The sequence below is a fragment of the Dipodomys spectabilis genome, unplaced genomic scaffold (assembly GCF_019054845.1).
Source record: "Dipodomys spectabilis isolate Male_0828 unplaced genomic scaffold, ASM1905484v1 ptg000098l, whole genome shotgun sequence".
Taxonomy (NCBI): Eukaryota; Metazoa; Chordata; class Mammalia; order Rodentia; family Heteromyidae; genus Dipodomys; species Dipodomys spectabilis.
In genome coordinates this window covers 9,125,339-9,138,822 of record NW_024870775.1, presented here as the reverse complement: position 1 = coordinate 9,138,822, position 13,484 = coordinate 9,125,339, and the positions used below count along the sequence as shown (strand labels likewise).

The 13,484-nt window shown below is 43.3% G+C and overlaps 1 protein-coding gene across 2 annotated transcripts in view; it reads right to left on the bottom strand.

Moving 5' to 3' along the window:
* Rnf216 (ring finger protein 216) overlaps positions 1 to 12,862 on the bottom strand; it is a 129,725-nt gene extending 116,863 nt beyond the window's left edge. For both annotated transcript variants that reach the window (XM_042686695.1, XM_042686696.1), the window contains exons 1-2: positions 12,751 to 12,862; positions 6,548 to 6,653 (exon numbers count right to left, since the gene is read on the bottom strand). The gene's annotated coding sequence lies outside the window, so the exon portion shown is untranslated. The remainder of the gene's footprint in view (positions 1 to 6,547; positions 6,654 to 12,750) is intronic.
* Between the last annotated feature and the right edge of the window lie 622 nt (positions 12,863 to 13,484).

Below are 13,484 nucleotides of genomic sequence, written 5' to 3'. Positions count from 1 at the left end.
AGCATGGTTCAAAGCCAGCATGGGCAGGAAAGTCTGTGAGACTCTTATCTCCAATAAACCACTAGAAAACCAAAAGTGGCACTGTGGCTCAAGCAGTAGAGTGCTTGCCTTGAGCTGAAGAGCGCAGAGACAGCACCCAACCCCAGAGTTCAAGTCCCATGACCGACAAAAGAAAAAAAAAAGTGCAAGTCTTTACGATAGGACAGAGAGATACACTGATCTAAGACAGAACTGTTATAACTGATGAAACAGAGCTCCTTTGCAGCTAGGACCTACAACTAAGAAAATGAAGTCACACAGACTTTCCTGCCTGGGCTGGCTTTGAATCATGATCCTCAGATCTCAGCCTCCCATGTGAGCTACTGGCAACAGCTAGAAATTTTTATTTTTTATTTATTTAATTAATTTTTTTTGGTCCAGTCGTGGGGTCTGAACTCTGGGTCTGGGCGCTGTCCCTCAGCTCTTCAGCTCAAGGCTTGAGGCACAGCTCTACTTCCGGCTTTTTAATTTTTTCTGCTTATGTGGTGCTGAGGAATCGAATCCAGGGCCTCATGCAAGCACTCTACCACTGAGCCACCTTCCCAGTCCTAGAAATTTTTAATTACTGGGCATTGTTGGGACTTAAACTTAGGGCCAGTGCTACTTCCAGCTTTTTGGTAATTTATTGGAGATAAGAGTTTTATTGCCTTTCCTGACAGGGCTGGCTTCAAACAGATCTCAGCCTCCTGGTTAGGTAGGATTACAGGAAAGATCCACAAGTACCTGGTTCATAACTTTTTTTAAAAAAGGCATGTTCAAAGGATGACAGGTAACAAATACATTATCTTTAAAAAATTGGTAAATTTTGCCCATGTAATTGTAACCCCTCTGTAAGGTATTTTCACAATAAAATTTTTTTTAAAAAATTGGTAAATAATGTTAAAAGCATTTTCTTGCCTTTTCTATATGAATTGTATCACGGAGTAACTAAATAGACAAGGAATGGCTTCTTTTCCCTTTTTTTTTGTCTAACACCAGGACTCAGACTCAGAACCTGACACTTCTGCTTACTGGCTGGTGTTCTACCACCTGAGCCATATCTCTAACCCCAAGGAATGGTTTGTTTATATAGGTATTCTAACTAAAAAAAAAAATCAAGAAGATCACAATGAATCATTTCCCAACCCTCAATGAATTACAACATCCAGACACTAAAGTCTAATCAGTCTTTAACATCAGAGACATACTCAACGCCTTCTAAAGAAAAAACTATGGAGGTCTCACCAAAATCTGAGCCTGAAGGAGCTAAACCTGGGAGACTTTTTTTTTTTTTTTTTGTGGGTCATGGGGCTTAAATTCGGAGCTTGGGAGCTATCCCTAAGCTCTTTTGCTTGAGGCTAGTGCTCTACCACCAGAGTCACAGCTCCAATTCTGGTTTATGGTGGTTAATTGGAAGTAACAGTCTCACAGACTTTCTTGCCAAGGCTGGCTTTGAACTGTGATCCCAAGGTCTCAGCCTCCTGAATAGCTAGGATTACAGGCTTAAACTACCAATACCAGGCCCAGGAGACAAATTCTCAGACAGAAGTCAAAGAAAAATTTTAGTCCTCAGTATTTAATGGAAGTGATGCAGTTAGAACAAAACTGTCTTAAGCTCTGTAAGGGGAATATATTTTTAAAAGACTGATAAACATAATCACTGAGAAACTATAGGTCAATAGATACAAGTTCAGTAACAGATAAACTATAAGAAAAAATGGACAAGGAACCTCAGGAGACTTGAAAACTATTTTTTTAATGAGTGCGGGTAAACTACTGTACCTAGGGAAATACTTAGGTGATAAAACCATCAACACTAAAAAACAATTATAAAAATCAGAGTAGCCAGGTGCCAGTGGCTGAGATCTGTGGATTGCAGTTCAAATCCAGCCTGGGGAAGGAAAAGTCCCTGAGATTCTTATCTCCAATTAATCACAGAAAAAGCTGGAAATGGTTCAAGTGGTAGAGTGCTAGCCTTGAGTAAAAGGTGCCTTAGGGTCAGCACCCAGGCCCAGAGTTCCACTGATTATAATGAGGATGAAGTCTTGACAACTGTTAGCTATTTCTTTTTTTTATTTTTTATTTTGAGGGCGGGGGGTGTCTGGTCCTGGGGCCTGAACTCTGGGCCTGGGCGCTGTCCCTCAGCTCTTCAGCTCAAGGCTAGCGCTCTACCACTTGAGCCATAGCGCCACTTCCAGCTTTTTTCTTTTTTGCTTATGTGGTGCTGAGGAACCGAACCCAGGGCCTCAGGCATGCAAGGCAAGTGTTCTACCACTGAGCTACCTTCCCAGCCCCAACAGTTAGCTATTTCTTGACCAAGGTGGTAGATATAACTTATAATTTACTAAGCTATCCATGTGATTTTTTTTTTTTTTTTTTTGGTCAGCTTTGAGGCTTGAACTCTAGACCCGGGCACTGTCCTTCAGTCTTCAGCTCAAGGCTAGCACTCTACCACTTGAGCCACAGCACCACTTCTGGCTTTTTTGCTTATATGGTGATAAGGAGTGGAACCTAGGGCCTCATACATGCAAGGCAAGCGCTCTACCACTGAGCTGCCTTCCCAGCCTGTTTTGTGAGATTTTAAATATTGGTATTTTATTTCAAAACAGTAAAAGCCAAAAATGTTACTAGATATTACCACATTCAGTCTAGAAACTGATCATACTAAATATTGTTAAGTATATAAAGCAACGGGGACTTTCATATACTGTCAGTGGGAGAATACACTAGTATATACGGACAAAAAATGTTTGATGCTTATCAATTCTAGTGAAAAGATCAACTCTACTGCTTTGTCTATTCTATACAAATGTGTGCTTGTTTACACCATGTATACGTGTAAAGAGTGCTCAGAGCAACATTATTTATAATAGCCAAAACTAAAGCCAATCAAGATGAAATAAACAATATTACTGTTACATTCATACAATATCCATATAGAAATAAAATAGAAGCAATTATACTCATGCAAACAAATAATATTGATGGATTTTTTGTGTGTGTGCCAGACCTGGAGCTTGAACTCAGGGCCTGGGCATGAGCTTTTTCTCTCAAGACTAGCAGTCTACCATTTGAATCATAGCTCCACTTCTGACTTATTCTTTTTTGTAATTAACTGGTGATGAGTCTCATGAATTTCCCTTTTGGGGCTGGCTTTAAATCATGATCCTGAAATCTCAGCCTCTTGAGCAACTAAGATTATAGGTGTGAGCCACCAGGACACCACTGGACCTTAAAATAATGGTTGAATGAAGGAATCCAGACATAAAAATATATAAACTAAATAATGTTCTTTACATAAAGTTTAGGCAGTAGGCAGCATAATACTTAGTTACATGGAATAAATCTGTGTATTTCAAAACAAAAATTAGGAGAAAATGTTAATGTAAGAAAAAATTACTGTAAAACAATAGGGACCAACAAAATTTTTTGTTAAATGTGTATGATTTGATTTTTAAGATATTTTCTTACTTTGACTAAAAATTAGGAGAAATGAAGCTGTTAACCATGGCTTATGCCTATAATCCTAGCTACTCAGGAGGCTGAGATCTGAGGATCAAGGTTCAAAGCCCCAGCCCAGACAAATTCAAGAGACTCTTATCTCCAATTAAACAGCAAAAAACTAGAAATGGAGGTGTGACTTTAAATAGTAGAGTGCCAGCCTTGACTTAAACAAAAAAGCTGAGTAAAAGGGGCTAGGAAGGTGGCTCAGTGGTAGAGTGCTAGCCTTTAGCAAAAAAAGCTCAGAGACAGCACCCAGGCCCTAAATTCAAGCCCAAGGATTGAAAAAAAAAAAAAAAAATCAAATCATAAATCATCCACCTCTTCTCCAGTCTACTGGTAACCTATTCCTTGTCCTGCTCTTTGCTTTCCCTTCATGATGATATTTGTCTTTGTAAAATCTTATGAAGCCTATCAACAGGAAACAATAAAATAGGGGCACCTTGATTTATCTGGAATCTTTTGTAATTAAGAACTATTAAGCAATGGTGAGTTTAGGTCTTTTCACTCAAAATAATTCGGAATAGGACAAACTGTCATCTAATCTGGCTGTACCAAGTGTGCATTTTGGTGACGATAACACAAAGTGGACAGTATCAGCTACTCAGGCTGGGAAGGTGGCTCAGTGATAGAGCTCTTTGCCTTGCATGCCTGAGGCCCTGGGTTCGATTCCTCAGCACCACATAAACAAAAAGAAAAAAGCCAGAAGTGGTGCTGTGGCTCAAGTAGTACTAGAGCGCTAGCCTTGAGCCGAAGAGCTGAGGACAGCACCCAGGCCCAGAGTTCAGGCCCCATGACCGAACCCCCCTACCCCCCCCCCAAAAAAAGACAACATCAGCTACTGAGGAGGCTGAGATATGAGGATCAATGTTCAAAACCAGCCCCCAACAGAATGTGAGATTCTTATCTCCAGTTAATCACCAAAAAGCTGGAGGTGAAGGTAGAGCACCAGTGGTAGAGCACCAGTTTCGAGCAAATATTACTATTTTCCTTTATATCTGTCCAGTTCAGTTCTAACAAAGAGAAGGCAATTTCTAGAGGTTCTGTCTGCCTGAGGCTGCTGCTGTGTGGAGACTTTCAGGTGAAGCCACTGTCAGCATGTCTGACCAGGAGGCAAAACTTCCAACTGAGGACTTGGGGGATAAGAAAGAAGGAAAATACATTAAACTTAAAAGTCATTCCATGGTCTAGGTATTCTTTTTCTTTTCCCTAGATATTTTATTTTTAAAAATAGTTCTTTTGTAATGTGGTGTTTAAAATGGAACTCAATACTGGCACTCTATTCTCTTTAAAATATATGTTAATTTGAATTCTACTGTTCATTATTCACTATCACTTGTTTTCATTGTGCTGACTTTTGATGGTCAAACCTCAGCTCCCTTCACACTGCCCTCTCATTTTAAAAAATGATGGTGCACAGAGAGGCCACATTTTTCAAGACTACAATTTTAGGTACAATCAATCAATCAAAGACTTTCCAATTGGCTCTGAAGTTCTAACATGTGATTGTGTCACTCCTGGACTATGACTTTCAAGTGGTAGATGGAAGTTTTTCATAGAACTGTAGAAAAAGACCTTTCCTCAACTTGGGGGCTTCTTAAAGTCTGAGGGTTTAGACAAAATGAAGAGAAATATATCAGAACTGTAATCAAGCTGGCAGATATGGTAAGAGTGATGCTTAACTCCAAAGATGGCTTCACTGATGAGAAAGTAAGATTTAAAAAAAAAAATCTTGTCAGGAGAACCCAGAAAAATTCTAATTTTCATTGTAAGTTAATAAAGTTGTCCATACAGAAGTGTATAAAACAGAATACTGTTCCTGGCTGGGAATATGGCTTAGTGGTAGATGCTTGCCTCGTATGTACACGGTCCTGGGTTTGATTCCTCAGCATCACATAAACAGAAAAAGCCAGAAGGGGCACTGTGGCTCAAGTGGTGGTAGAGTGTTAGCCTTGAGCAAAACAAGCTTAGGGACAGTGCTCAGGCCCTCAGTTCAAGCCCCAGGACTGGCAAAAAAAACTTTAACTGAAAGTTACTTAAGTGCCTTCTGAATCAAAGATTTAATTAAGACCATAGTATCTTTTAAAATACTCGATGTTTTGCTTTTGAAAATTTGACATTCCTATATGGTGCCTATGATAGTTACCCAATAAATCAGCATGGCAAAAAAAAAAGACTATTGCACCACTTCCATTTTTCTTCTATGACTAGAGATATGAGTTTAACAGACTTTCCCACCCAGGCTGACTTTGAACTGCGATCCTTAGATCTCAGCCCCTTAGGATTACAGGGGTGAGCCACCTCTGACCAGTAGCATGAAATTCTTTAAGGGAAGCAAAATTTTACATATATTCTCTGAGGGCCTAAAAATTAAACTGTTATAACATATTAACAGAAGAAACCAATACAAATTTATTCAATTGTTTTTATGTGAGAGGACCCTTGAGGAAATGAAAGATGAAGCTCTGCAGTAGAATATGCATGTGCGCAGGTGTGGTCCTGTGTTTCCTAGCACCATAAAAAATAAAAATTAGGCATTGCTTTTTGTCAAAAAAACTCAGGATCTGGGTGCTATCCCTGAGCTTCTTTTTGCCTGAGGCTTTTCTGAGTAGTTTATTGGAGGTTAGTCTCAAAAACTTTCCTGCCTGGGCTTGCTTCAAGTCATAATCCTCAGATCTCAGCCTTTCAAGTAGCTAGGATTACAGGTGTGAGACACCAGCACCCAGTTCCAATTAGGTTTTTAGGAATTATTTTGAGCACTAATTACAATAGCCAAATTTGTGTTTTTTAAAAATTCACTAAAACTAGCTTCCTTCAATTTTTCACTAGGAAGCAAAGAAAAACAGGTCATTTCCATTAGTTAAAATGCCAAGCTGTAAACAGTTCTAGTGGCAATATAAAAGTCTTCCTGAATACACATCAGAGCTCCTATACCGTGGTAAGAAATAATCTGGTGAAGGTATTTCTTCTGCTGCCTGGAAAGACTCTGTATCAGAGCAGTTAATCTCCCAACATTTGGTCCTCTCACCTGGACTTCAGATCAGATGGCCTCAGTCTGAATTCTGGCCTCGCTGCTTAATATATCAGTACCTTTGGGTAAGTCGGTTAAATTCTTCAGAACCTAGTTCCCTCACCTATAAAACAAGAAAAACATGGTTGTTTAAAAATAATTAAGTTGTTGTTTAAAAATAATTAACTTGCATAAATACCTAGCAAGGCACCTGGCACACAGCAAGCAAGACATCATGGCTATTTCTCCCACTGAAATGCAAGCTGTCTTCTTACCTTGTGAAGTCAGTTGATGACTAAATGTGAGAAACCACTTTACGTATGGTAAATGCCATCATAATAAGGAGTTCTGTTACCATTTCTCAGCAGTCAAATAGGAAAGAAATCTGTCTTTTCTTTTTCCTGGTCCTGGGGCTTTAACTCTGGGACCTAGGAGCTGTCCCTGAGCTCCTTTTGCTCAAGGCTAGCATTCTATCACTTGAGCCACAGCTCCACTTCTGGCTTTTTCTATGATTAATTGGCAAAAAGAAGTCCCACAGCCTTTCCTGCCCCGGCTAGCTTCAAACTGTGATCCTCAGATCTCAGCCTCCTAAGTAGCTATAAGGTGGGAGCCACCAGCACCTGCCAATCTTTTTTTTTTTTTTTTTTGTCAGTCGTGGGGCTTGAACTGTGGGCCTGGGCACTATCCCTCAGCTCTTCAGCTCAAGGTGAGCACTCTACCCCTTGAGTTACAGTGCCACTTCCAGTTTTCTAGTGGTTTACTGGAGATAAGAGTCTCACAGACATTCTTGCCCAGGCTGGCTTTGAACCGCAATCCTCAGATCTCAGCCTCCTGAGTAGCTAGGATTATAGGCATGAGCCATTGGCGTCTGGTAGCACCTGCCAATCGTATGCCTTTTAAGTTACTTGTCACTACTACAAATAACTACATACAGGAAAAATTTTACTTCCTACTATTAACTTCATTTTCCCTATAGAAGTAGCAAAAAGTTTCATGATCAGACAGTTAAAATTAAGAAATGGAGTATAGAAACAAGAAATGCTTCTCATGAAAAAAATGTTTCACTTCTTTCTTTTCCCTTTTGGACTAACCCATCATTGTGATGAAACACCCAAGAGAAATCTGGTGCTGGTGGCTCACACTGTAATCCTATTTATTCAGAGGCTGAGATCTGAGGATCAAGGTTCAAAGCCAGCCCTGGCAGTCTGTGAGACTCTTATCCCCAGATAAACACCTGAAAACCGGAAGTGATGCTGTGGCTCAAAGTGGTAGAACACTAGCCTTGAGCAAAATGAGTTCAGGGACAGTACCAAGGCCAGGTTCAAGCCCCACGACCATCACCACCACCAAAATACCCAAGAAAAAAAAAGCAACTTAAAAGGCTCTAGATCTAAGGTGACAAGGTATCTCAGTTGGAGCATACAGTGGATAATGCTCTGTCACCTCATGCTGGTGTCAAATTTTAACAAAATCAGATGACAGTCCCATGTTCTCTTCAAACTTTTTTTTTTTCCCCCTCGTCAATCATGGGGTCTGAACTCTGGGCCTGGGTGCTGCTTCTCAGCTCTTCAGCTCAAGGCTAGTGCTCTACCAGTTGAGCCATAACTTCTCTTCCAGCTTTTTCTGCTTATGTGGTGCTAAGGAATCAACCCAGGGCCTCGTGCATGCAGGGCAAGCACTCTACCCCTGGAGCCACCTTCCCAGCCCCTCTTTAAACTCATACAATTGTCCTAACCATCTTTTTAAATCTCATTTTCTTCTTGGCTACCAGCAAACAGTATGTATGTATCAGAGAAAAATAATCAAGGGAACTTTTTTCAATCTCCTGATTCATAAATCTGTTAAGTTGGGCACCACTGGCTTATGCCTATAATCCTAGCAACTCAGGAGGCTGAGAGCTGAGGATGGCAACTGGAAGCCAGCCTGGCAGGAATGTGCATGAGACTCTTATCTCCAATTAACCACAAAAAGCCAGAAGTGGAGCTGTGGCTTAAGCAAGAGGGATAGCCTTGAGTACAAAAGCTCTGGGACAGCACACCCAAGCCTATAGTTCAAGCCCCAGGATTGGCAAAAATATAACAAAAAATCTATAAAACTGTTAACAAATAAAATTGCTGTATGGCCAAGCACTGTAATCCTAGCTATTCAGGAGGCTGAGATTTAAGGATTGCGGTTCAAAGCTAGCTCATGCAGGAAAGACTCTTATCTTCAATTAATCCCCAGAAAACCAGAAGTGGAGTTGTCACTCAAAATAGTAGAGTACTAGAGCTTTGAGCAAAAAAGCTCAGGGACAGTGTTCAGAGTTAAAGCTCCATGACCAACCAAGAAAAAAAATTGCTTTATGAAGCCAGTAAGTTTTGGGATAGTTTGGAATATATTGATGGATAACTGACGTAGAGGTCAAATTTTCTTTTCTAGCCAATGGGAAGCAATATAAAAAGTTGTACATTAGTTGCAATATGTAAGAAGTCTATAGAAGATATTTGGAGCCAGGAAACAGAATCTAGCAAAGCCTGAACAAGTGGAGAAAAAAAGTGCAGGATACTGACAGAATTAGTTTCAGTGTGATTTTGTATATAATTAGTCATCATATGCAAGAGGAAAAAAGGAGTCCAAGTTGACCTAGATGCTGAAATCAGGTGACTAGAGAAGGACACGCGAAGCATGACTTCAGAATAAGACAATGCAGTGTGTTAATTTTATGTAAAGACAAAATAAGTAATGTTTAGTAACATCTATAATTACAGATATAACTACATATTATTAGTCTGGAATTTACTGAAATTTAAGCAAAGTTTAAACAGCACTAAAAATCCTATATTGGTCACTTTCTACAATAGGAAAGGATTTAAACCAGAAATTAAATCCACAATCTTTAAGCTGGTTAACGATTTTAAGACTGGTTGAGGATTTTGAAAACTGATCTAGAAATGAGACAGGTAAGTAAGCATATTTTAATTCATAGCAGGTATAATACTTTCTTTGTGTGTGGTGGGGGAATTGAACTCAAGGCCTCACATAAATGTTTTTATGTGGTCAGCAAGTTGCTGTATTAGCTGACCCTTGCTGATACAGGCAGAGTAACTTCATATTTCATCCCTCATTCACCATTCTCCAGTGACAATGGCTTGAATCTTTGATCAAGTTATTCTCTGGCTGGATTACTCTTCTTCACTCCCTCTCACTGACCCAATTACCTCTATTCATCCTTAAGTTCTTCATTCCTGAGAGGAAAACCTTTCCTGAGTCTATACTTAGATGCCCTTTACCAGGTTAATTCACACATCCCTCATTTCGTGAAAAGTACTTATATCACTAATATCACAGTTATTTAGAAAACCATGCTGAATATGTCTCCTCTGCTACAACTTAAGTTGAAGAACATAGGACCATGTACCTTACTTATTCATTTCCACAGCCTTGGGACCCAGGGTAAAACCAGGCACAAAACAGAGGATCACAAGTACTTTCTGAATAAATAACATGGACAAATGTAGCAGGATAATTAAGAGCAAGAACTGTGCACTCAAGCTGAGCTTACAAGCTTTGTGACTAGGTATGTTCTTTTTAAGCATCTCATTGTTATCCCTTTTAAGATAAAAGTGAGTAAGAGAACCTACAACATTGAACAAGATTTACAATTATTATTACGTGTGGGTAAAGAAATGTATTTTTTACTTGATTTATGTAACTGTAACCCTTCTGTATATCGCCTTTATAATAACAGTTTTAGAAAAGAAAAAATTAATATATGGAATAGCTTAGATGTCTGGAAAGTTAGGCGTAGTAGTACTGAAGAGGTGGATGTAGGAGGATACTGAGTTTGTGGCCAGCAGAGGGAAGTTAGTGAGATCTCAAAAAAAAAAAAAACAAGAGTGTGGTGCAAGTGGGGAAGAGCTTGTTTAGTATGCCCAAGGCATAGGGTTCAATACCCAGAACCCCCTACAAAAAATTAGAATATAGCAAAACCATGAAGACAGTAAACATGCTAGGTGCAGGTGGCTCACACCTATATATCCAGATTGAGGTCTAAGAATCTTCAAGACAAGTCCCATTAGAAAGGTCTATGAAACTCTCATCACAACTCAACCACCTAAATAATTAAATAAAAAATTAATTAATAAAAAAGCCAAAGTAGAGCTGTGGCTCAATTGGTAAAGTGCCAGCCTTGAGTGAAAAAGCTCAGTAACAGCACCCAGGACCTGAGCTCAAGCCCCATTACTGGCACACACAAAAAGTAAATATAGTAAGCTCCATACTGTAGTTATCACCATGCTCTTCTATCTCCTACTTCATAAACTGAATTTCAGTCCCTCTGTTTTGTTTTTTTTTTTTTGGGTCCGGTCGTGGGGCCTGAACTCTGGGCCTGGGCGCTGTCCCTCAGCTCTTCAGCTCAAGGCTAGCACTCTACCACTTGAGCCACAGCGCCACTTCCGGCTTTTTTCTTTTTGCTTATGTGGTGCTGAGGAATCGAACCCAGGGCCTCACGCATGCAAGGCAAGTGCTCTACCACTGAGCCACCTTCCCAGCCCCTCAGTCCCTCTGATTCATGTGGTGTGTGTGTGTGTGTGTGTGTGTGTGTGTTGCTTCTGGGCTTGAACCCAGGGCCTGGGTGTCTTCCCTGAGTTGTTTGTGTGCTGTGCTTTTTTTTGGTCGGTTGTGGGGCTTCATCTCAGGGTTTGGGCACTGTCCCCACGGCTAGTGCTCCACCACGTAGAGTCACAGTTCCACTTCTGGTTTTCTGGTGGTTAACTGGAGATTCAAGTGTCTCGGGCACTTTCCTGCCCAGGCTGCTATGAACCTTGACCCTCAGATTTCAGCCTCTTTAGTAGCTATGTTCACAGGCATGAGCCATTAGCAGCCGGCTTCAACCTTTTTTTTTTTTTTTGGGGGGGGGGTCCGGTCGTGGGGCCTGAACTCTGGGCCTGCGAGCTGTCCCTCAGCTCTTCAGCTCAAGGCTAGCGCTCTACCACTTGAGCCACAGCGCCACTTCCGGCTTTTTTCTTTTTGCTTATGTGGTGCTGAGGAATTGAACCCAGAGCCTCAGGCATGCAAGGCAAGCGCTCTATCACTGAGCCACCTTCCCAGCCCTTCAACTTCTATATTAGGTACTTCTACAGGGGCTTTCAGAGGTTTCTTTTATTAGCTGCTGCTAACCTTCATGCTACAAATCTAAAGCCTCTAAGGAAATTTACAAGGTTCTAATAGCTAGGCTCGGTGTTCTCCCATTCTCCAAATTCACTTCCTCTATCCTCAGGCACCATAAATTTTGCACTGCAACGGAAAGCCAGGCTACTTAGCTGTTTTTCCTTACTAACCTGAGGTGGGTTGGCTGGTGATGTAGCTCAGTCCTGGATATGATTCCCAAGATTACCAAACTGGTCAGAGGGAGAGGGGGCGGGGACTGGGATATGGCTCAATTGGTAGAGATTCTACAGCTCTTTGATCTTTGTAACGATCAAAATACGCACACACTCATCGCAAAGTCTACTAGGTTTGTAAGCGGCCCCCCCCCCCTCCCTCCCCCGGCAGCTAGGAAACTCGCGGACACGGGTCCGAAGTTTCTAGAAGTTTCCGATGACCCAGCGTTCGGGGGAGGGGGGGGGGGTCCCAGACCTCGCGAGCCAGCCACCCCACGCTCCAGCACGTGCCAGGCCCCGCGTGAACGCCGGCAGCACCAGCACTCTGGGCGCTGCACCAAAGACTGACACCGAGGCAAGGATCGAGAGTGACAGACGCCAACTCAGTCCCAAATGCTTAAGGCGAGACAGGGCGGGAGGGGGGGGGGGGGGAGAGGGAGATACCGAGCGAGCGGCGGCCGTTACTCAGCCCGGGCCGGAGTTCAGTCAGCGGAGTCCACCTCTTCCGCGTCCAGGCCGCGGACACCGGGCGCCTTCGGGCCCGGACACAGAAAGCGACCTAGCGGCAGCCGAAAGGGACTCGGTCTCTCGGGAAACTGACCCGCCAAACTTCCCCAAGTACCGGGTTCCGGCCGGACCCCCGGCGCCTCGGCCGCTCCCGCCTCGCTGTTCTCTCCGCCCCCCCCCCCCCCGCCGCACCCCGCTCCCACCTCAGTCCCGGACCCCGGCCCGTGCCCCTCAGCTCGGAGCCCCCAGCGGCCTCACGGCCCGGCCCCGCGCCCACCTCCTCAGACCAGAGGCCCCCCCCCTCCCCTTGCGACCCGGGGTCCGCAAAGCAGCCCGCCTGTGGCCGACACCTACTCGCCGCTCAGCGAGCCGAGCGACGCCACCTCCTCAACCGGCCGTTTAAGCACCTCAAGCGGCCCCCCCGGAAGGTGCCGCCGCCGCCGCCGCCGCGCAGCACTGCCGCCGCAGCCGCCGCCGCCGCGCTCCTTCCGGCGTCAACTCGCGCCTGCGCGTAGCGCCCCCTCCCGACTAATGACAGGAAGAACCATAGAGGCACGCAGGGTGCGGGGGAGGAGGGACCCTGGGAGGGAGACCATAGAGAGAGGCGGCTAGCTCGGCTCACCGTCTCGGAAACTTGACTTCCCCATGAGGTCGGAGGTCGAAAGGAACCAAGGGCCGGAAGGTCCTCCTTCACTCAAGGGAAACAAAACACGCGCTCGCATGTGTGTGTATACCTTTATAGTGGTAGAAAAATGTGTGCCAAGCCAGGCGCTGGTGGCTCATGCCTGTAATCCTAGCTACTCAGGAGGCTGAGATCTGAGGATCGCAGTTCAAAGCCAGCCCGGGCAGGAAAGTCCGTGAGACATTTATCTCCAATAAACCACCAGAAGTGGCACTGTGGCTCAAGCGGTAGAGTGCTCGCTTTGAGCTGAAGAACAGAGTTCAAGCCCCCCATGAGTGACAGAAAAAAAAGAAAAATGTGTGCCACGCAGACAGCTCTACAAGCCTGGGTCACCCTTGGGCTTAAAGAGATTTTTAATTTTTTTTTTTTTTTGGTTGGTCATGGGGCTTGAACTCTGGGCCTGGCG